Source organism: Nannospalax galili, unplaced genomic scaffold (genome assembly GCF_000622305.1).
Source record: "Nannospalax galili isolate Female #2095 unplaced genomic scaffold, S.galili_v1.0 scaffold137, whole genome shotgun sequence".
NCBI lineage: Eukaryota > Metazoa > Chordata > Mammalia > Rodentia > Spalacidae > Nannospalax > Nannospalax galili.
The window spans coordinates 1969979-1978492 of record NW_008340203.1 but is presented as its reverse complement, the minus strand read 5'-3'; the positions used below and the strand labels follow the sequence as shown (position 1 = coordinate 1978492).

The following is an 8514-nucleotide window of genomic DNA, read 5'->3' as shown; positions in this document are numbered from 1 at the left end:
CTTGGGGCTGCGGGCGGGCGCGCGCCCCCGGGGCCTGGACACGAGAGCAGCGCGCGCGCCCCCGTGGGCCCCGGCGGGAGGAGAGTCGGGCGGCCGGAGCCGTCACCCCGGGCGGGGACCGAGCGCAGGCAACGACGCGCGGAGGTCCTGCGGAGGGAGGGAGGGAGCGAGCGCGCGGGCGAGCGAGCGAGCAGGAGAGTGAGAGAGCGCGCGGAGCGGGAGCAGCGGCTGGCGCCTGTGGGGCCGAGCGAGGTAGGAGCTGCGAGCCGAGCCGGGGGCCGGGGGAGAAAGGTCGGGGAGCCGGGGCGGGGCCCAGAGCTCAGGCCTCCGAGAAGCCGGGCAGGGCCGCGTCGCCGCCATCGCTCAGGGGCCGGGGGACCCCGGGCGGCTGCAGAGGGGACCCCGGGGCGCGGGCGGGGGGTGCGCGGAGGCCGCGGCCGAGGACGCCGTGGATGCCGTGCAAAGTGTTTGCGCGCTGTGTCGCGGTGGGTGTGTGAGGGAGCCCCTCGGCAGGTCCACCCGGAGCCCAGGGTCTGCTGTCAGCCACCTGGCACCTTCCTGTTGCAATTCTCACGAGTCCCTGCTGTCTTCCAGTTTTTCCTTTTAATATTATTATCCTCCCCCTCCAAAAAAGGCTTCTGAGAGTCTGGGGAAAGAGATGAGCCCCGAGGTGCTCGGTGGGGTGGGGGGTATCAGCAGAGCTTCAAGAAATAGAGTCGAGACAACAAATACGAACATTTTGATAAGGCTCTGGGCTGTGGGATCCCACGTCAGGACCTGCCAGGCCTGGGCTTGTACGTGTGCTGGTGGGATGCGGGCTGGTTTTGTTTTTTTTTTTTTTTTTACTAGCCGGGGGTAGAGCGTGGAAAAAAAAAAAAAGTGCTCCTGGTGTCGGGGGCAGATACGGAGAGTCGGAAGGAGACTTGTCTTATCCCCAAAGCTGGTCTGAGGCTAAAGGAATCTGGCAAGATGGTCAGAGTGATCAAAGAACTTGTATGGAGCCAGAGGCGTTTGCGAACACTTGTAGCCGGCAGTGATGTGAAAAGGCGAAGAAGGAAAACAAGTGCCAGCGCTTGGGAAGCTGGGATTAATGAAAGCCACAAGAATTCTAAAGGCTGAAAGAGATAGGGATTCTCTTTCGCAAAGACCCATGCCCAGTTCTTGTGCTCGTCCCATTGTGGGTCATATTTCTATTAAGTAAATAGTGGCAAAAATGGGTCATAGACTCTTAGATTTGAGAAGCCGTGGCCCTCGGGATTATGCTTCATTCTTTTATTGTAAAAATGAAAAGAAGAAGAAGAAGAAGAAGAAGAAGAAGAAGAAGAAGAAGAAGAAGAAGAAGAAGAAGAAAAAAGAGGCCCAGATAGGTGGAATTAGTCCCCTGCGCAGGTCACAGGGCTGGTTATTTAGTTTAAGGACTGACATTTCACTTCAAGACCCATAGGGTGCTGTGAAACAGGTCTTTGCCCAAGTAGGATTCTCTACATTGTCTCTGGAGTGTCCTGGGAGAGAGTACCTTCAAAGGGCTAGTGTGTCACTGGGCTTATGGGGTTTGTTCAGCCTTGTAGTGATATTTATCATCCGCTTGTATCTTAGGTTTCCAAATCTGTTGGATAGCTGCCTGGGCCATAATAAGCTTTCAGCTGTTGAGTCTACATTATCTCAAATCATTCTGTTATCATTCAATTAGGATGATAATTAGGATGATAGAACTTTGCCTCTTTCCCTACATTCTGCTGTTCATGTGTTCCTTACATTAATATTCACTGTGTATAGGATGTATTTTATTTATTTATTTCATGTTTCTCTAATTCCATTTTATGATTGAATTGGTTCTGATCTTTCACATGGAGGAATCCTGTTGATTGGCCTTGGATTTGTTTATTTGTTTCTTTTGGTATCACTTTTCCTCTTGTGGAAGGTCACAGTTGTTATAATGGATGGTGTTAATTGGAGAAGGGGCTGCTGGTTTTAAGAAAAAAAAAAAATCACCATGCAGCTCTTGGTGATGTCTATCCTGTTCTGTGAAGACACCACCATTCCTTGGGTCATGCATCATCTGGGAGATGGTGGATGACCCATTTTTTGTAGGCTCTGGGGGGTGGAAAGCTTAAGCACCAGGTTGAAATACTGAGAAGGAATGGAAAGGTCTAGCCTTCTCATGTTGTTCTTTTCTTTTGCAAATCAGAAAAAAGCAAGAGTTGATTTCTATCACTAACAGTTTGGTGATTGTGTAACTCAGAGCTAAACTCTACTAAAATACCCAGCCAAATAAATTAGCCCACCTTGGCACTGGCCCTCACCTTTTCAGTCTTCCTCTTTTTACCAAAAGGATGTTAATACGGATTGTGTTGAGTTTAAGATGAGTGTGTTTCTTGAGTGTGCACCTTACGATATGTATAAAGGAGGAGGAAAAAGTGCTATCATTGTTGGGAGGATTACAACATAAATATTTTGGTCAACACTTCCTATGGGGCTCTGACTTCTCATTTCACCTCCATTTTCCTTTTTTTTTGTCCCCCCCTCCTTCTCTCCCCCCCTCCCCCTCTTCCCCCTCCCCCCCCCCCCCAGTCTCCTTCCCATCTCTTTTCATGAGTAAAGCTCACAGCAAGACTATAAGTATCATTCATTGCATTTTGGTACTTATTTAAATTTTTTCAAATGATGCTGTTGTTAGATAAACGGTTTGTGTTTCTTTCAAGCTTACTGATATGCTCACTGGGATTCCTTTGGTTTGGTATTATGTAGGCAGGTGATGCAGAGATGCTAGAGAAAGGTAAATAACATGCTCAAATTTGGTACTAATTGAAGGTGGTCTCAAAGGAAGCCTCATGTTCTAGTGACACTTGGTGATGCATTGTCTCCCTATTTGGAGTTAGATTATCATAGAATTCCTGCAAAGAAAGCATACAAACAAAAAATAAAATCCTGAGTATTTTTTTTAATATTTGAAAATTATTCTTTTAAAAACTGCCTGACAATTCCAAATTACCTCCAGTTACAAAGTTTTTCAGAAGAATGTGAAATGAAGTGCTCAAAATACTTTGACTGGAACTTTCTCATCTCTCATTTATAGTTTTTATTTATTGTTTGCATTTCTTTGTTTGTTGTATAAAATTAGCCCTAAAGCTGGGTGTGGTATGGTGGCACATGCTTATAATCCTAGCTGCTGGGAGGTGGCTGGGCTAAGGCAGGAGGATTTAAAGTTTCAGGACAACCTGGGCTGACACTGTCGCAGCATAAAGAAAAAGGCTAGCTGGGCGTGGTGGCGCACCCCTTTAGTCCCAGCACTTGGGAGGCAGAGGCTGGCAGATCTTTGTGAATTCCAGGCCAGCTGGGGCTACAGGAGACCCTGTCTCAAAAAGACCAAAAAAAAAAAAAAAAAAAAAACGGTGACGGGGCTGGGGTAGAGCTCCATGCGTATATGAGGCACTGTGTTCAATACCCAGTACCACCAAAAAGAGAGAGAAAGAAAGAGGTCTAAAATAACAGTCTCCAAATATGTGTGGTATTTAAAGGAATAGTTTTTGTTTGTCTGGTTTTGGTGTTTTGAGACAAGGTCTTACTCTGCAGTCCAGTCTGGCCTTGACTTTGTGCTAGTCTTCTTGCCTCAGCCTCCCAAGTTGCTGGGGTTTCAGCCTGAGACAGCATGCCCAGCTCCTGGGTTGTTTCTTTCTTTCTTTTTTAAATATGAGCTTTGTGAATAAAACGTTCTAAAACCAGACATAGCTTCTTCCTCTGTAGTGTGAACTCAACAGTTTTACGCATATTTCTGGGAATAAGAAGGTCAAATTTAAGAGTCTAGTTTCCACCAATTAAACAGTTTTTCATACATTTAAATTTTAAGTATCACGGTAAAAAATGTTTTTTTAAAAATTGTATTCACTCATAGTAGCCTTGTCTGAAATAAAGTATTGACAGTGGATTTTTTTTTTTTTTTTGGTCTTTTTTGGTCTATTTGAAACAGGGTCTCCCTGTAGCCCCAGCTGACCTGGAATTCACTATGTAGACCAGGCTGGTCTCGAACTCACAGAGATCCGCCTGCCTCTGCCTCCCAAGTGCTGGGAGACAGTGGATATTTTAAGGGTATTATAAAGGATGACCCATTACTGCTAAAAAAACCCAAAACATTTTGAAGATTGGTGTCTCAAAATCTACACCGTTTTTCCTCATCAAAAGGAGTAATATGTAGATGTCAGACTTTTGTTTGATTGAATGAGACCCTCACTTTTGGTGGTTTGAGTATTTTAGATGACGTTTTATTACTTTTGTTAGTTTTGGTCACACCCATGACTTCCTTGGAAGGTATCTTTGAGGTTTGGTTTCCTTTTTTTAAATGGTAATATTGGGGTGGGGGGTGCTTCCTGTTTATATTTTGAAAAATAGGTCCACATGTTAACCTTCTTGTCAAGTCACATTTTTACTTTAAATGTACAAATCCAAGCATCAGCTAACATGTGGTTTGTCTTTGACCCATTGTCCTGGCTTCAGAAACTTTCAGCAAGCTCAGCCCAAGACCACTTGGGAACATGAGGCGTTCTTGAATCTTTTTCCATCTCTCATCAAGGTGTAGTAGTTTTGGAAAGAGTCTTGAAGCAGTCATAACAACAGAGGCACAATTAACAGAAAAACAGGGCTGTTGCTAGCTGTTTCCTCTCAGGTACCTGGAAAACACAGCGCAAGTTTAGAGCTGCACATGTTCTATAGTCTTGAAGGTTGGCACTCTGAAGGGGTGTTGCCACAGTGTAGATACTGTAGGACCCCCCCCCTGCAGTGATGGGAGCAGGTGTCCTGCCCTTATCCAAAAGTCATACACAGTGTCATGGAAAAGGTAAATAAGAAGTGGAGGGCATTCAGGTCTAGAAGTAGTTAGGGTTCTGGAGGAACCACCCTCAGTCTTAAAACTTCCTTCATCCTCTTAGTAGTTCTGCCTCCCCCTTCTCCTCCTTTTTCCCTTAGGGTGTCATGTAGCCCAGTCTGGCCTTTAATTCAGTAGGCAGCCAAGGATGCCTGTGAACTTCGGATCCCCCTGCCTTCACCTCCAGAGTGTGAGGATCAGGGATTACAAGCATATACCACCATACCTGGCTTTATGCATTGCTGGGGATACAAACCAGGGCTTCTTGTTTGCTAAGTAAGCACTCTACCAATTAAACTACATTCCAAGACCCTTAAAGTTTTTAAATGACAAGTTACTTTTAATCTAAATGTTAGAGAATGAGTTATGTGGAGCCTTGGGGAGAAGGATACGTGTTATATTGTTTCTGTGATTAAAGCAAGTGATGTTTTCCTGGCTTTTCACTAACTTTCTTCTAAATAGTGTAATGGCTAAATAGACTCCCAACCGAATCGGCCTTCAGATGTGCTTGTGGTTTCAGGGCAGTTTATCTCTTCTGTGTTTTCTTTAGGATCACAAGCCTAAAAGAAACACTGCGTGCTCATGGGGCACAGTTATGCAGCCGAGATAGTCTTTGGATTGTCTTGACTGCCTCTTCCCTCCACACCAATATTCAAGGAAGAAGAGGTTTTAATTTGTCTCATACAGGGTATTTTCTTATTTGGCTTTAATCACAGTAATTATGCCCATTTCCCTGTGTATTGTACCATGAAGATGAAAAATACAGACTGGTTGGTGGAAAACGTTTGTCTCTTTCTACCTGTCTTTGGAAGCAAGCTTGTCAAACCTGCTGCCACCTCTACTCTCCATTAATTCTTCCGTTACCTTTGGCACTCTGAATAGCCCTTTAAAAATTCTTTGCACATTTCTATTATGAAGAGAAATGGCTGCATATTGTATGCACTGCTAGTTTTTTGAGGTACTTGTACTGACTCATTTTAAAAATTATACTCAGATAGAGAGCATGGTTTGAGAGCAATAATGAGATTCTCAGAAAATATGAAAACTTTCCTTTCTGACTAGTTAGAGAAAGGTTGGGGAAGACAAGGGGAAATACATCAATGAGCTAATCAATTATTGTTATTTGTTGGGATTAATTTGGTGACTAATATATTCAGTGCCCATTGGGCTAGCAAATGTGAATTTGGCTTTACTCTGCAATAATCAAACAAACCCCAGGGTTTTCTGATATTGCCTGTTTTCCCTTCATAGGGGATTTCTTTGCCTATGGGGAGCCAGGCCAAAGTTACCAGTAATAGCCACATCTATAATTTGTATTAAAAAATAGTTATTTACTGCTCTGGCCTACAGTACTACATAACATGGTCTCACAAGTAGATGTACTAATTATATATATACTTCAACTTATGTCTAAACCAAGAGTGGAGAAAATGTTTCAGTCTATGAAAATTCATAGAAAGATTATGAATATAATACCTAATACTGCTCATGTTCAGTGTGCTAAACAGGCACTATTGTAGGGGTGTGTGTGTGTATGTGTGTGTGTGTGTGTGTGTGTGTGTGTGTGTTTAGGCAGGAGGCCAACTTCATTGTGGTTCCTCAGGAGCTGTCCACCATGTTTGTGAGACAGTTTCTCTCTGGGACCTAAGGCTTGCTGATTAGACTAAGCTGGCTGGCTGACCAGTGATCTCCAAGGATCCTCCTGTCCCTACCTCCCCAGGGCTGGGATTACAGATGTGTACCACCATGACCAGCTTTTTAAAGTGGGTTCTAGGGATTGAACTCTGGTCTTCATGCTTGTATAACCAGCACTTTACCCATAGAGCCATCGCCCCAGCTCTCTCTCACTTTGTTTTATGATCATCAGAGGGATGGATATTATCCCCAGATGAAAATTAAGAAATGCCACAGAGAAGTTAAGTAATTTGCCCAAGGTCACATTGCTGGTCACAGCAGGGCTGGAGCCAAACCGTGAGAGAGCTGATTCCATCCTTAACCTCTGCACTGCAGAGGGACAGCAGACAACTGCAACTTTGTGGTTTCCTTAAGCCTACTGTTTCTTTGTTCCATAAGAGAAGAGCTTTAAGCTTCCCCATGGCCTCTGTTTACAAACAAAATCACTTGTACTGTATGGTGGCTTTAGTTTGTGTGGTATATGCATCCTTATGAAGAATCAAGTATCTAGCCCATTTTATATACAACTTTATTTTGAGGGGCCTTACTGTCTTATTCTTATTTCCCAGAGCTTTTTAGAGCTATTAATTATAATTTATGAAATACAAAGATTTAAAAGTGTAACTTTTTTTTTTTTTTTTTTTTTTTTTGGTCTTTTTTGAGACAGGGTCTCCCTGTAGTCCCAGCTGCCTTGGAACTCGCTATGTAGAGCAGGCTGGCCTTGATCTCACAAAGATCCGCCTGCCTCTGCCTCCCAAGTGCTGGGATTAAAGGCCTGTACCACCACGCCCGACTAAAAGTGTAACTTTTAAAAAAGCATGTATATGTGTGTCTGTGTGTGGGTATGTACACAGGAGTGCAGGTGCTCATGGAGACGGGAGGCATCAGATCCCCTGGAGCTGGAGTGAAAGGCAATTATGAGCCGCCTGACATGGGTGCTGAGAACTGAACTCCGGCCCTCTACTAGAGCATCTTAACTGCTGAGCCATATCTCTAGACCTCTGGGATAAATTGAGGGACCTGAATGAATTACTTTGTATTTAGACCTTTAAAGCAAAGGCTACTGGAACTAGTCCCTGAAATGTATTTATTTCTGTTTATGGCGATTATTTTGCCTGGGGATGAGTTATGATGCTAAATCTTGAAGACAGATTTCATAGTTCTAAAAAGATGCGACTTAAATTTGGGAGCTGAAGTCACAGTGGAGAAACACCTGAATTCCCTGGGCAGAGAGCATACCCTCGTTCAAACAGAGGATGTCAGCTTCCAGGATTGTCAAACTGTCACCTTTGACCAGGGTTGAATTTTCTTTGAATGTTGACAGAAGTTACATTGTCAGTGGAAAAAGCTTAATGTGAGGTGTCTGCAAGTCACAATTTCCTTATGCTCTTGGCAGTGAGTGCCTTTAGATAAAGCTGTTTCTGGTTTTTTTTCCTATGTCTGATAAGTTTTTTAAGCCTTCAGTGGGGTTTCCCACCCTTTTAGGTGAGAGTAAATCAGAAAGGTTATGAAAAATTATTTGTGTTGTCTAAAAGCAAAGCCTCAAGCTGATAAATCATTGTTTGGGAAAGTGTAGGATTTTAAAAAACTTAGCCAAGGCCACATGTCTCAAATAAATCATATTAACATGCTTCATTGTAACACATCAACGTGCTTTCAAAATAAGCTGGAACATTTCATCTGTTCCAGTACTAAACACTGGACTTTATCAGCCTTAAAATACAGCATTCTGTAAGATATGTACAGTTTTAAATAGGAAAAATGTTCTCTCAGAAGTAATATTAATGTTTGGAGGTTTTGTTTGTTTTGGTTTGGTTTTTGAGGCAAGGTCTCACTATATAGTTCAGGTTGACCTCAGTCTTTCCATGTAGACCAGGCTAGCCTCCAACTTGTAAGCAATCTTCCTGCCTCAGCCTTCCAAATGCTGATTTACAGGTGTGAGCCACCATGCCTCTCTTGGAAGTAAAGTCAACTTTATATAT

At 43.5% G+C, this 8514-nt stretch overlaps 1 protein-coding gene across 1 annotated transcript in view; it reads left to right on the top strand.

Moving 5' to 3' along the window:
* Positions 1 to 100: 100 nt before the first annotated feature.
* The window catches only part of Stat5b (signal transducer and activator of transcription 5B), an 86777-nt gene continuing 78363 nt past the window's right edge, over positions 101 to 8514 (top strand). The window contains exon 1 of the mRNA XM_008835291.3: positions 101 to 252. The gene's annotated coding sequence lies outside the window, so the exon portion shown is untranslated. The remainder of the gene's footprint in view (positions 253 to 8514) is intronic.